General features: G+C 56.3%; 1 long non-coding RNA gene across 1 annotated transcript; it reads right to left on the bottom strand.

The window, feature by feature from the left end:
* Window positions 1–12,330: 12,330 nt before the first annotated feature.
* Window positions 12,331–13,116, bottom strand: LOC137467627 (uncharacterized). Its single transcript, XR_010995574.1, has 3 exons — window positions 12,949–13,116; window positions 12,722–12,859; window positions 12,331–12,447 (listed from the first exon to the last, which is right to left on the bottom strand). It is a non-coding gene; the product is annotated as an uncharacterized lncRNA (long non-coding RNA).
* Between the last annotated feature and the right edge of the window lie 683 nt (window positions 13,117–13,799).

Below are 13,799 nucleotides of genomic sequence, written 5' to 3'. Positions count from 1 at the left end.
GTGGGGGTGGGGGCCGAGTGCTGGCGCCCCCCTGCCTGCAGCAGATCCAACGGTGAGGGGAGTTTGGGGGGATCCCTGAGCACTTGGAGTCCCCTGGGTTTTGGGGTGACTCCCGGGTCCGCCAGGATCTCCCTGGACACGCTGACGCTGCCCGTGCGCAGTGAGAAGGTTCATACCCGGCACGGGGTCCCAGCTCTGTCACCGGCATTGCCCAGGAAGCCCCAAACTCTCCCGGGAACCCCCAAACGCCCAGTGACACCCCGACCTCCCCGGGACCCCAAAACCAATACTGGCCCCTCCAAAAACTCCCCAAGACTGCAAAAACCCCACACAGACTCCCCCAAAACCTCCCAGGACATCAAAATTCCCACAAGACCTCCCAGCATGCCCCAGACCCTCCTGAGAAGGTTCATACCTGGCAGGGGGTCCCCATCTCCGTCACCGACAGGTACCCCAAACCAGCCTTGGGTTCGCCCTGGGATTGCCCAATCCCCCCCCGCTCGGGAATCCTGAAAACCCCCCTGGGAACCCCCCAAAAATCCACCGGGACCCCAAAAACCCTGGGGATAGACAAAACCCCCCCAGGAATTCTTCACAAAAGTTTATACCCAGCACGGGGTCCCCATCACCATCATCGGCATCACCCGGGTACCCCCAGATCCTCTCGGGACTCCCAAACCCTCCTGGGACCCCCAAACCCTCCCAGGTACCCCTAAATCCTCCCAGGACTCCCAACCCTCCCCAGGCTCCGCTGCTGGAATCAGCAGGGGTGGTGTTGGCCTCTTCAGGGGAGTTAGAGTGGGACCCGACCAGAGCGAGTGCCCTTAAACCCCAAAAATCCACCCTGGGGGGCAAAACATCCCCTACAGCGGTTTGGAGTGAGTCCCCCAGAAAAATGTCACTTAAAGCCATCATGATCACCCCTGAAAAGGGGCTTGTGGGGCTGTGGCCCCACAAACACCTGAAAATGGGGAGGAAAAAACACCCTTGGAGTGGTGAGGTCCCCCCAGACATCCCTAAAAAGAGAAAAACTCCTCTTCAGAGGGGCCTGAAGACCCTTCAGGGCCCTCGAGGAGGGACAAGATCCCCTCCTCTGCTGGGGCCTCTCCGAGCCGGGAGCTCTCCCGTTGGCTGCCCTCGGGGGAGCCCCGAACGACGGCGGCTCCTGGGCTGAACCCCCCTCAGCCGGGGCATCGGAGGGAACTGGGGGGGCTGGGACGGGGCCTGGGGGTCCTGGGGTGACCTGGGGGAGCCTCAGTGGGTCCCACCTCCCCCTGTGCCCCCTCTCCCACCCCCTTCCCATTGTTCCCCCCAAGCCTCCGCTCCCCCAGCTGGGTTTGGGGGTGCTGCTACCAACACCCTGACCCACAGGGTGTCAGGTCGTGTTCTGACTCTGTCAGCAGTTTGGTTTTTTTGTTTGTTTGTATTATTGCAGTTATCTTTTAAATTTTCCTAGTAAAGAACTGTTATTCCTATTCCCATATCTTTGCCTGACAGACTTTTGATTTCAAAATTATAATAAATTGGAGGGAGGGCGTTTACATTTTCCATTTCCAGGAAGGCTCCTGCCTTCCTTAGCCGACACCTGTCTTTTCAAACCAAGACAGATTTTGGTGCCCAACCTGCAGCACAAGGGCGTCGAGAGGAAAAGGGAATAACAGTTCTTGAGGAACCTAATTTTTGTGTGCTGCTCTAGAAACCTCGTTAAGCGACACCATGTGGTCCAGTTTACCCTGGTTTGGGTAGCAGCACATGGTTGTGGCTGTGCCAGCTCCCCCACCGACCTCCAGCCCTGGGAACCTGGAGCAAGCGGAAACCACAACTTTGCAAATGCAACCTGTGCCTGAAGCAAATGGAAAGAGAACTGGGGTGTGAAAAATAAAGCTTGTTTATTTTCAGAAAAACAGCAAAGAAAACACAGAACACATTTACATTGTAAGAGTATTTGTAACAACAACTATCTATGGAACATATATACCCAAGAACATATCTAACAAAAGTCTATTAAATGTATTTACAGAAGACAAAAAGAAGCCCTATAACCTATAGCCTAAAGACAACAACAAACTCTACAACGTGCGTACAAAAGGGTGGCATCTCTGTCCGGGATCTCCATCATCCTTGAGGAAAAGCGAGAGGCACAGTCACTCCAATCAGGCAGAGAGGGCTCTTCCATGTGCCCCCAGGCTGGCCCAGCAAGCGCAGCACAGGCTGGGGATGGCCACCAGAACCCAATGCACCGGGTCCCACATCCCTGAGCAGGGACCACCCAGCCCAGTCCCAGCCTGGCAGCAGGGGACCCGCTCTGCCTGTGGGGACCACATGCCTGTCCTGCTGCTGGTATTGGTCTTCATCCCAAGATCATGGCCTCTTCCTCATCTTTCTCATCAATGTCCATGTCCTCAAGGTACTCTTCCATTTCCACGTCCATCTCCTCTTCCACATCTACCTCCATCTCTTCCTCTCCACTCTCTTCTTTATCCACTTCCATCTCCTCCTCTGTATCCATCTGCATGTCCACCTCCATCTCTTCCTCTCCACTCTCTTCCCCATCCACTTCCATCTCCTCCTCTCTATAAGCCTGCATGTCCACCTCCATCCCTTCCTCTCCATTCTCTTCTCCATCCACTTCCATCTCCTCCTCTGTATCAATCTCCATGTCCACTTCCATCGCATCGTCTCCACTCTCTTCTCCATCCACTTCCATCTCTTCCTCTCTATCAGCCTGCATGTCCACCTCCATCTCGTCCTCTCTCTCGGTGACAGCCTGCAGAGGTAGCAACACCTCAGAGTGGGGTCCCTGTCCCGCCCCATCCCCACAGAACTCCAGCCCAGCCGGGCAGCTGGGGGGTGTCCACCTCCATGGAATGGCACCGTACCTTCCTCAGGACAAATGTGAGCATCCTGCAGGGACGGATGACAAAATCCAGGCAACAGAGAGCTTTCAGGACTGATGGGAGTATCAGGGCGCAGGTGACGAGAAGAGTGACAGGGAGCATGGTGAAGGGTGAGCTGGCACGAGGGCTGGCACAGGGTGGGCTGACACAAGGGCCAGTGGTTGTGTTGTGCTCTTTGCTGGACGCTGGAAGTTCCTGCTGGAACATCACATCTGTGACATCACAGTGGATCTAAAGAGCATCTTGTTCCGAGCTGAGCAATCTTCCCCAGCCCATGCTGCTCACAGCCCTGTTGCCAAGGATGGGGCATCCACAGCCTGGGCCAGTGCCTCAGCAGCCTCCGTGTAAAAGAGCAGCTTCCTCAGATCCAACTTCAATCAGCCTCCTGCAGTTGAAAGCCATCCCCCCTTGTCCTGTTGCCACGGGCCCGGCTGAACACTGTCCCCGTCTTTCCTGTGGGACCCTTCCAGTCCCGCAGAGCTGCAGTGAGGCCTCCCCAGTGTCTCCTCTTTCCAGGCTGAGCATCCCCAGCCCCACTTGGACGGCAGTCAGGTAGATCAGGGGGAGTCAAGGCTGAAGTCAAACAGCATCAGGAACTGAGAGATGGAAGCTTTAGGCCCAGGTTTGCCTCTATAATAACAGTGGAGGGGAAGATGGTGGGACACTGGCTCTGTTCTAACCGGTGATTATTTTCTTTTTTTTTTTTTTTTCCCTTCTTTTCTGTCATGCTGATGCAGGTGTTGCTGTTTGCAAGGAAGCTTGGCACAATATCCATTGTCTTCTCCATTTGTGAAACACCGAGCAGAGTCTGGGCAGGCTGATGATGCAGAGCAAAACCTGCAAATACACCGGTGATCCTGAGCCTGGAGGATGCAGCTAAACCCGGCCAAAAATAATTTCTGGAAAGTCAAGCCTGGTTTACATTTTCTTGAGTTTGGCTATTCCTGAACCAGGGGAGGGGGCATTCGGGGGAGGGGGTACCACAGGGGTTCCCCTCCCCCGTTTTTGGGGGGTCTCCCAGGGTGCCCCCTCCCCAAAAAGCTCCGCGGGCCCCCTGAAGCGGCTTCTGTTCCACCGGCCGGTGCCCCCTGATCCAGGACAGCCTCCGGTGAGTCTGGGGGCTCTGGGGGGATTTGGGGGGGATTTTGGCAGCATTTTTGGGCGTTGGGGGATTTTGTTGGTAGCTTAGGGGGATTTACTGGATTTTAGAGAGAATTACTGGCTTTGGGGGGTTATGGGACTTTGCAGGGTTTTGTGGAATTCAGGATTCCGGTGATTTTTTTAGGGTTTTGTGGGTTTTTTTGGGGGGGGTTTATTGAAATTTTTGGGAGTTTTTTTTTAAGTTTGGTGGCTTTCACTGTGATTTTGTTGGATTCTTTGGGGTTTTGGAGGGTTTTATTGGGATTTTGGGGGGATTTTTGGGGGGTTTTAGTGGAATTTTGGGGGGCTTTGGAGTTGTCCCAGGGTGTAGGGAAGGGCTGAGAGGCACCAAAGTCTCCTTTAAACCCCTGAAAGTCTCAATAAACCCCATGAAATCGCAATTAAATCTCACAAATTCCCATTAGAATACCCTCGAATCCCAATAAAAGCCCACAAAATCCCAATTAAACCCCACAAATCCCCCCCCCAAAATGTCTCCAAAACCACATGAAGCCCCACAGAATCCTCATGAGACCCAAGGAAATCTTGGCAACACCCAAAAAAACCCACAAAACCCCCCGCAAAATCCCCGCTAAAATTCCTAACAAACCCAAATCCCCAAAGAATCCCACTAAATGCCCCAACAATTCCAATAAAATGCCTCCAAATCCCCTAAACATTCCAATAGAACCCAGAAATAATTCCAGAGGACCCCACAAAATCCCCACAAAATCCCAGTAAAACCTTCCAAAATTCAAAAGAAAACACAAAAAAAATCAATTAACCCCCAAATACCCCCAGGAAAAAAACTTCTCACTCAAAGCACCAAGAAAACCCCTCAAAATCCAAACTCCCCAAAATCCCCCAACTGCCTCCAAACCCAATAATTCTCCCCAAAAACCCCAACAATTCCCCGTAAACTCCCAACGCAATTCCCCAAAGCCCAAAAAAGCCCCAGATGCCTAAACCCCTCCCGAGCCCTCCCTGGTCCCTCCCGGTCCCGCCCAGGCCCATCCGGGACCGCGGCCAAAACTGCCCGGAGCGGACGCGGAGGTCCCGGAGCGACCCCGGAGCCGATCCCGGGCTCGGCCTCGGGCTCGGCCCCTTTGGGGGATTTTGGGCCACACTGGGCAGGTTTAGGGTGGGCTTCAGATCCCTTGCGGGGATCCCGAGCCTTTTTGGGTGGATTTTCAGCCCCTATGGCTGATTTGAGGCCGAATCTGGTGGGGTTCAGGGGGGATTTCAGATCCCTTTGGGTGATTTTAGGTCCATATGGGTGAATCTTAATCTTGTGTGCATGATTTTAGGTCCCTTTTTTGTGATTTAGTGTCCATTTAAGTAGTTTTTTTTGCTTCTTTGGGCAATTTTAGGTCAAACCAAGCCATTAAGGTGATTTTAGGCCAAAGCAGGTACTTTCAGGGTGTATTTTAACTTCATTTGAGGGATTTAAGGGTGATTTTAAGCCATTTCATGTGTCTTTTAAAACATTTGAGGCAATTTTAGACCCCATTGTTTGGATTTTAGAGCCCTTTGGATACTTTTAATCCCATTTGGCTGATGTCAGGCCGAACCATGTGGATGTAGGTTGCATTTGATGCCCTTTTGGGTGATTTTAAACCAAACTGGGCTTTTTTAGGACAGCGTGTCCCCTTGGCCCCGCTCCTTTCCCCTCACGGTTCCGCCCTTTCCTCGCTCCTTTCCCCTCACGGTTCTGCCCTTTCCTCGCTCCTTTCCCCTCATGGTTCAGGATCCCGGAGCGGGGGAGGAGGAGGAGGGAGGGAGGAAGAGGTGCAGCGGCAGCAGGGAGCAGCCGGAGGAGAGGAGAGAAGGAATCGCGTGGCCCTGGCGCTGCCTGAGCTCGCAGCACCCCGGGAGCATCGCCCCCATCCCGCAGGTGCCCAGGGAGGGGGAGCTCGGCCCAAATATCCTGGGGGGTGCCTGGGTTCGGGTTCTTTGGGAGGGATGTTTGGAGCTGGCAGGGCTCCAAAGACCAGCCGTGGCGGGCCTTAGGGGGACATCATGGGGTCTTGAGTTCGGGAGCGGCTACACCCGGTATGAGACCAGTCACTCCCAGTATGAGCCTGGTTAAGGTCTTTCAGCTCCTGCCAAAGGTCTGACAGCTCCTAGTGAAGGTCTGACAGCTTCTGCTGAAGGTGTGACACTTCCTGGTGAAGGTCTGACAGCTCCTAGTGAAGGTCTGACAGCTCCTGGTGAAGTTATGAAACCTCCTAGTGAAGGTCGGACAGCTTCTGGTAAAAATCTGACAGCTCCTGCTGGAGGTCTGACAGCTCTTGCTGAAGCTGTGACAGCTCCTTCTGAAGGTGTGACGGCTCATCCTGGTGGTCTGACAGCTCCTGGTGAAGGTCTGACAGCTCTTACTGAAGGTCTGGCAGCTCCTGCTGAAGGTCTGACAGCTCTTTCTGAAGGTGTGACAGCTCCTGGTGAAAGACTGAAAGCTCCTCTTGAAGGTCTGGCAGCTTCTGGGGAAGGTGTGACAGCTCCTGGTGAAGGTCTGACAGCTCCTCCTAAATTCTGACCATTCCTGCCAAAGGTCTGACAACTCCTGCTGAAGGTCTGACAGCTCCTACTGAAGGTCTGACAGCTCCCGCTGAATTTGTGACAGCTCCTAGTGAAGGTGTGACAGCTCCTGGTTAAGGTGTGACAGGTCCTGCTGAAAGTGTGACAGCTCCTTCTGAAGGTCTGGCAGCTTCTGGTGAAGGTGTGACAGCTCCTGGTGAAGTTCTGACAGCTCCTGGTGAACATGTGAAAACTCCTGGTGAAGGTCTGACAGCTCCTGCTGAAGGTCTGACACCTCCTGGTGAATGTTCGACAGCTCCTGCTGAAGCTGTGACAGCTCTAGGTGAAGGTGTGACAGCTCCTGCTGGAGGTGTGACAGGTCTTGGTGAAGGTCTGACAGCTCTTGCTGAAGCTGTGACAGCTCCAGGTGAAGGTGTGACAGCTCCTAGTGAAGGTCTGACAGCTCCTGCTGAAGGTCGGAGAGCTCCTTTGAAGGTCTGACAGCTCCTGGTGAATGTCTGACAGCTTCTGGTGAAGGTCTGACAGCTCTCAGAGCGTCAAATTTACGTGGCTAGAGGGTGGTGTGCAGAAAGGAGACAGAGGAGTCCTGTAAAAGTCCCTTGATTGGCATAAAGGGAGAGCGTGCATCAGGCGTGTGTCCAACGCAGTCTCCCAATCACTTGGATCAAGTAGCCTTCTTTTCTTCTTTCCCGGCTGCATTTTCTTTCATTCCCTTTCCCCCTTGGCTGAGCTACTTGGAAGGTACTCGGGACTTCCCGATCTGCCCATCATGTCCCCCTCATTACGTGCCCTCTATAAAACACACGATCCACGATCATTTCAACTAGCTAAATCAATTGATATTTTTAGTGAGCTTTACTGATTGACATGGACTGCTCCTCAGCCAAGGCCATGCTAAACTCCTGAACTTAGGGAAGAAGAACAAAGACTTTATAGGGTTGTGAGAGACGAGGTGACATTTTGCTGAAGCCAAAAGATTATTCAGCTAAAGAATGAAAGCTGTTGGTTCTATGTGTTGTTGTTTGTGGTTTGGATATGTTCTGGTTGGTTTGTTGGGTGTTGCTGGAGAGGGGCGGGGTTGAAGCCCTGACTAAAAAGGAATTCAGATGATGGGAGAGTAGACAGAAAAGCAGGTGGTCAGGAGAGAATGGAAGTGCCCCAGTACCGAGCCAATGGGAAAGGGGACAGGGACTGCCCCAGCCGGGAAATGCCCGAAAATTTTCCACTTTGTTGGAAGGTGTGTGTGTTCTGCTCTCGGGAGGGACATGCAAATTCGGCCCGGCTGAATCGGTATGAATGAACAGTTGTTGCCCTCATTTTTAAAAGTGTTAAGTTTTCTTTTATAGTTCTTTTGAAAGTTTTAAAGTTCTCATAAAACTTCCTTAGCCTTCTGATAATGTTTACATATTTCTACTAAAGTTCTCATGCACTGTTCATGTAAATAATGATTGTTTTACATTCTTCTTTGTGGGAGGAGAAAATTAATAGACTGTTAGTTTGACCAGTGTGGTTACAGAAGTGACAATTTCATCCTCCAATCTACTGCCACTTTTAGAATTCTATATATTGCAAAGTCAGAAATAAAATTAACTCTTTTTCTCTCTTGAACTCATCAAGCTTCTGTGTACTCCTTTGGTGCCAAATAGCAACAAAGTTTCTTTTTGCTTTGAAGACTTTGTCCCCATTTAATTGTGTCAAAAAGCCTGTTCATTTCTAACAGGATTATAAATATTAAGTTCTTCACCCAGGGCAGATTTAAAGCCCAAACTCCCATGTCACGTCCCCCAGACTTCCGGAACATCGCCAGAGCTCCCCCAAACCCTCCTGTCAGCCCCTGGAAACGCCCCAGAGACCTCCCAATCCCTGTTTCAACCCCGCAGCTGCCTGTAACTCCCCCAAAGACCCCACCCCAGCTGCCCATAACTTCCCCAAAGCCCCCCCAAGCCCCATATCACATTCCCTGACCTCAAACAAACCCTTATTCTCCCCCCTGCCCCCCTGCAATTTCACTCACACACGGCCATGGCCTGAGGGGACACGCTGGTGGTCTTCAGGTGGGAGCTGGCCAGGGCATCCTGACCAAAGACCTGCGGAGCTTCAGCCTTTGCAGGGGAGGCTGGCAGCAGCTGCACCCCCAAAACAGCCCCTGCAGCCCCCTCAGCCATGCAGCTGCACTGCTGGATGACTGGCTCTACGTGTCTGGAGGTGCAGGGGGGGCTCTGGGCATCCTAGGGTGGGCTGGTGGGATTTTCAAGAGGCTACAGGGCCAAGGGGCCTGGAGGATCTGGAAGTGCTGGGGGAATTTGGGGAAAGGGGAGGTTGGAGGGATTTGGGGAGCTGTGTCATGACTGGCTCCATGTGTTTGGAAGTGGGAAGGGGTATCAGGGGGTCCGGGGCAATTTCTCGGGGGGCTTTGCAGGGACTATAGTGGCTGGGGGAGCTTCAGGGCATCTTGGGGGTGTGGGAGCATTTTGGAATGAGAGGGGATACGGGAGGGCTGGGGGGAAACGTGTTCTATGTCTTTAGAAGTGGGGAGGGGACTGGGGGCTGATTTTGGAGCCTCCACTGATTACTGGGTGCCCCCCTCCAGCAAAGGGCCAAGGCTGTTTTCTCCTCCCATCTGGGAGGGGGGGTGAGCTTTGAGGATCCCATCTTCAGTCGGGGGGGTACCTTTGTCACTGAAACTGTGTGAAAATGAAACATCTCCAACAGCAAATTCAGGGTTAGAGAATCAAAGGCGTTACTTTATACTGGTCAGGACGTGCAACAGAAATCATTGCATCTACACATTGCCCGGGTGTGCAGCCAGCAACACACGGGCAGGAGGACACAGATGGCGCTTCCTGGCTGGGAGAGGGCTTGTGGCCATCCCCAGGCACCGGTCTGACAGGGATCCCCACAGCTCCAGCCCTGCACAGCCACTCTGTCGCCAGCACAAAGGCTTCAGCAGAACCAGCAAAGGCCAAGGGGCTACTTTTCCCTTCCCCACTGCTGGCCTGGGCCGCTTGCTGAGCACAAGGACCCGTTTTCCCCTCTACCCCTGTGCTCTGCAGACCCTGGGCAGCAAATGAAAGATCCTGGGAGTCTGTCTATTACAACATATCCTACATTTATATCCTACATTTTTATGCTAAGGAAAAAGGAAAATAAGGAAAGAACAATGTTGAACAAATGAAACATTGCTTCTGGCTCAGGTGGCCCCAGCAGACAGAGCTTCTGGGATCAGCTCTCTGCAGAGCTCCAGCAGTGCAGCCAGCTGAGCCCTGAGAGACGAGGCCGTGTCCTCCATGCCCTGTGGAGCTGATCATGCAGGCTGTCGAAGATGGAATATCGAGCTCTCTCTACTGCCTGGAGGACGTACAGTGTTTGAATTGCCAGGCTTCCGACGGCGACGCTGATGTCATCTGCCATGCCTTCAAGGGCTGAAAGAGAGAGGAACAGAGCCATGGTCAGTTCCCGGATCTGAGGGGACCCGAGGAGACCCCCGTTCCAGGGCCGTGCCAGCCGGCTCTAGCCATGGCCAGCAGGGAGCAGGGACCAACAGGATCAGCCCGAAGCTGCTGGCCACGAATCCCCCAGGTGGCCCTGACGTCTCTGTGTGCTCTGCCCACACCGCCCCTCGTCCGCACAGGGAGCAGAGCCCTCGGCAGCCGGGGCAGGGCTTGCAGCTCCCCCGCCAGCCCCCGCTGACAGCCCGCTGCCCTCACTCACCCTCACAGATGAGCTGGAGCTCTTCCTTCTTCCCCCTGAGGTGCTGCCCGGCCATCCCTGTGAACACAGAGCCTGTCACGGCCCAGCGGCACAGCTCCCTGCCAGCGGCGCTGCCAGCCCTGTGGCCACACGGCCTCCTGGCCCGGCAGGGCTCAGCCCGGGCCCTTGCCGCACGCTGCCGGCCCAGGGCACGGCTGCGAGAGGGCGGCAGCAGCGCCGAGGCCAGGCGGGGCTCCACGGCGCCGGGCCCGGATGGCGCTGCCGGGGCAGCAGCCGGGGCTGGGGCCGAGCTGCGGCGGGGCGGGGAGGGAAGGGGAGCCCGGGCTCACGGCTCACCGATGAACCTGATGGCCTCCTCTCGCAGGGACTGCTGCGGGCTGTCCAGGTACTGCAGGGCCCGGCGCAGGTGCTCGGCCGCTCGGCTCCTGTCGTCGGCCAGCTGCAGAGAGCGGCAGGAGGGAAGGGTTGGCGCGGGCTCAGCCCCTGTGCCGGGCGCTCCCTGCGCCCAGCCCCGGCCTCCCCTGCCCGCACAGCCCTGAGGCGCGGCCAGCAGCCGCGGGCGCCGGGCTCTGGAGGGGGCAGAGGGGCGGCTGCTGCCCCGGGAGCCGCGGCGCCGCCCCGCCCCGCGGCCCCGCCGGGCCGGGGCTCCATCGGCCCCGGCTCGGGCCCACGGGAGCCTGGAGAAGAGCCCGCGCAGCCTCTGGGTGCAGCAGCGGGCAGGGGCACAGCTGCCAGCCCACACACTGAGCACCGCGCTCAGGGGGCTTCTCCAGCCTGAGGCTGGCACTTCCAGGCCGTCCTTACCAGGCACTCGGTGAACTTCCACAGCTTCTTGTTCTTCACCAGTTTTTGAAGATCCCTCCTCTTCAGGAACTCAGCCACACAAAGCAGCGTTTCCTGAGAAACCTGGAGAGCAGCAGAGATGCGGAGATGGCCCCACAGCCCAGGGCGCAGGACCTGTGTCCCTGTGTCCCTGTGCCAAGGCCTGGAGGATGCTGCAGCCCACGAGGCGCTAGGGCAGGAGGCAGCTGAGCCCCCTCCCAGGGGGACAGCAGCAGCCCATGAGTCCTCACCTGTGCCACATGCTGATTCTCATCATGGCAGTGGAAGAAGAGTGGCAGCAGGCTCTGGCGCACGTGTGTCTTCAGGGCCTTTTCTTCCTTTTCCAGTGGAAGAGACATCAATGTTTGGAAGAGCAGTATGGAGAGCAGCTGCACATGGCTATTGTCCTGTATGAAAGGAAGAAAAAAAGACCTCAGCATCGGCTGCACGGGGCTCAGCTTGGCTCAGGCCTGCAAATCCACAGGGCACAAAGTGTCCAGGCAGCAGTCAGTGGCCGTGGCTGGGGGCAGCGAGCCTTACGTGGTCAAAGAGTGGCAGGAGCGCCTCAACCAGCTGCAGTGCGATGGGGCTGGGTATCAGCATGGCCTTGTCCCAGAAGATAAAGCTGAGGAGCCTGACTGTCATGCTGACTATCTCTCCATCTGCGTCCCACAGGAGCTCCACAAGACTTTCAGTCAGGCTCCACATTTTTTCGCTCTGTGCAGAACACAAGTTTGTGAAACGCCATCCTGCTGCCGCAGGGCCTAGGGGCCAAAGGGCTGTTCCGAAGCACTTGGGCAGTTGAACCAGGAGGCAGGAGAGCTGGGAGCAGCTGCCCCAGCGCCCAAAGCCCAGCCAAGCCCAAGCGACTGCATTCCCAAGCGCAGCCTCAGCCGCTGCCCCCTTCTCACCATCAAGGGATCATCGATGAGCACAAGAAGGGCCCTGAGCGCCAGGCGACGCCTCTCCCTACACTCGCTCCGCAGGTGCCTTGACAAGATTTGCAGGATTCTCTTAGCACCGCGTTCACTCAAGTTCAGGCACTCAAGAACCTGAAAGGCACAGGGCAGTGACAGGGGACCTGGCCGGCAAGAGCCCGGAACAGCACAGGGCTGGGCCCAGGCAGCAGCGCAGGGCGCGGGCACCGTCCCAGGCAGTTGCGGCTACGAGAGGGCAGAGAGCTGGGAGGCAGCTGAGCGAGGCAGCGCTGGCCATCAGGCTCACCTCCACAAGGAATGCCAGGGCGGGCAGTTCCCAGCGTGGCTCCTGTGTGCTGAGCAGCCGGAGCAGGTCGCGAGCGATCCTTGAGCACAAGGGGATGGAGACACAGGACATCTCCCTGGCAGGAGAAAAAGAAACCAAGACTTTGGGCCGGGGGACAAACCTCTCCCAGGACTGACTCACAGAGGTCTGGCCTTTCCCCAGCATCCTGTAAGGGCCCTGGGCTATTTGGGAGGTGGCTCCTTGTGGGCCCCCTCCTCTCCCAGCCTTTTCCAGTCGGCTTGGCTGTTCCTCGGTGACAAGGCCCTCTGGCCCACGACCACGGGGACTGTGTGGGGCACCCTGGGCACTGAGCACAAATGTCAGAGGCAGTGGGGAGAAGGGGGTCTCACCTGGCCAGCAGACCCACGGCATAGTGGTGGGTGTCAGCACACAGCAGCGTGTCCCAGCCACACTTGCGTTCTATTGCCACCACCACATCCTCGTGCTGCATTTGGCAGAGCAGGGACTTCAGGGTCCGCACTGCAAACCTGCATGCAGAGCAAAGCCCAGGTCACGCTGGGAGCACTGGCTCCTGCCCTGGGCACCTGGCAGGGACAGGAGGACTGGCATGGAGCACCTGTTGGGGTTGGTGGCAAGGCCGTATTGCTGCTGGCATCCCTTCCAGAAGGTATCGACCTCCGCTGGCACATCCAACGTGCTGAAGAACACTTGGAAGAGCAGATGCACAAAGAGGCGGGGGAAATACACGGTCACTACATGTGGGACACAGGGCATCTGGAGGATCTTCCACATCACCACAGTTGCCTGCAAAGGACAGAGCAGCCCGAGACAGTGCTCAGTGCCGAGGTGTCCGTGTGGCAGGGCCCGAGCATGGGAGGGAGAGGCCCGGAGAGACACAGGGGGAGCACCGGGCCTGGTGGCCCTGAAGCTGCCCCGAGGCCAGGTTTCAGCCCAGCGCCTGAGGCAGGGAGATGCAGTGGGGGAAGGAGGATGCAGAGCTGCTGGACAGGTGGCCTTGGGGCCAGCAAAGGCCAGTGTCAGAAACTCACAGCCAGGACAAAGACACCCGTTTTGTCCCCATCGGAGGTGCACGTGCTGTGCTCTGGCCAGCTCCCCAGCACATCGAGGAGTATCAGCTGCGCCGGCTCCGCAGTCCTGGGCGAGCACATGATGCTCTTCCACATGGTCAAAGCAGCTCTGTGGGGTCAGAGCTCTGTCTCAGAGGAGTCTGGGACACAGCACCGTGGCCTGGGCGGCAGCGGGGAGCTGAGCTGGCTGCCAGCCCTGCCTCTGCCCACTGCCCCTCGCCAGCAGCACCCAGACAGCCCAGCCCTGTGGGGACAGGTCCCTGAGGGCCAGCGAGGAAGCATGGCAGAAGGCTCGGGGGCTGACGTGCCAGGGCTGGCAAAGGGAGCAGCCAGAGGGCCCTGGAACTCTCTGTTGGTCAGACACCTGGGACAGGCTGTA

The sequence above is a fragment of the Anomalospiza imberbis genome, unplaced genomic scaffold, assembly GCF_031753505.1.
Source record: "Anomalospiza imberbis isolate Cuckoo-Finch-1a 21T00152 unplaced genomic scaffold, ASM3175350v1 scaffold_71, whole genome shotgun sequence".
In the NCBI taxonomy this organism is placed as follows: Eukaryota; Metazoa; Chordata; class Aves; order Passeriformes; family Viduidae; genus Anomalospiza; species Anomalospiza imberbis.
The sequence above is the reverse complement of the archived record's forward strand: the minus strand, read 5'-3'. Positions and strand labels throughout refer to the sequence as shown.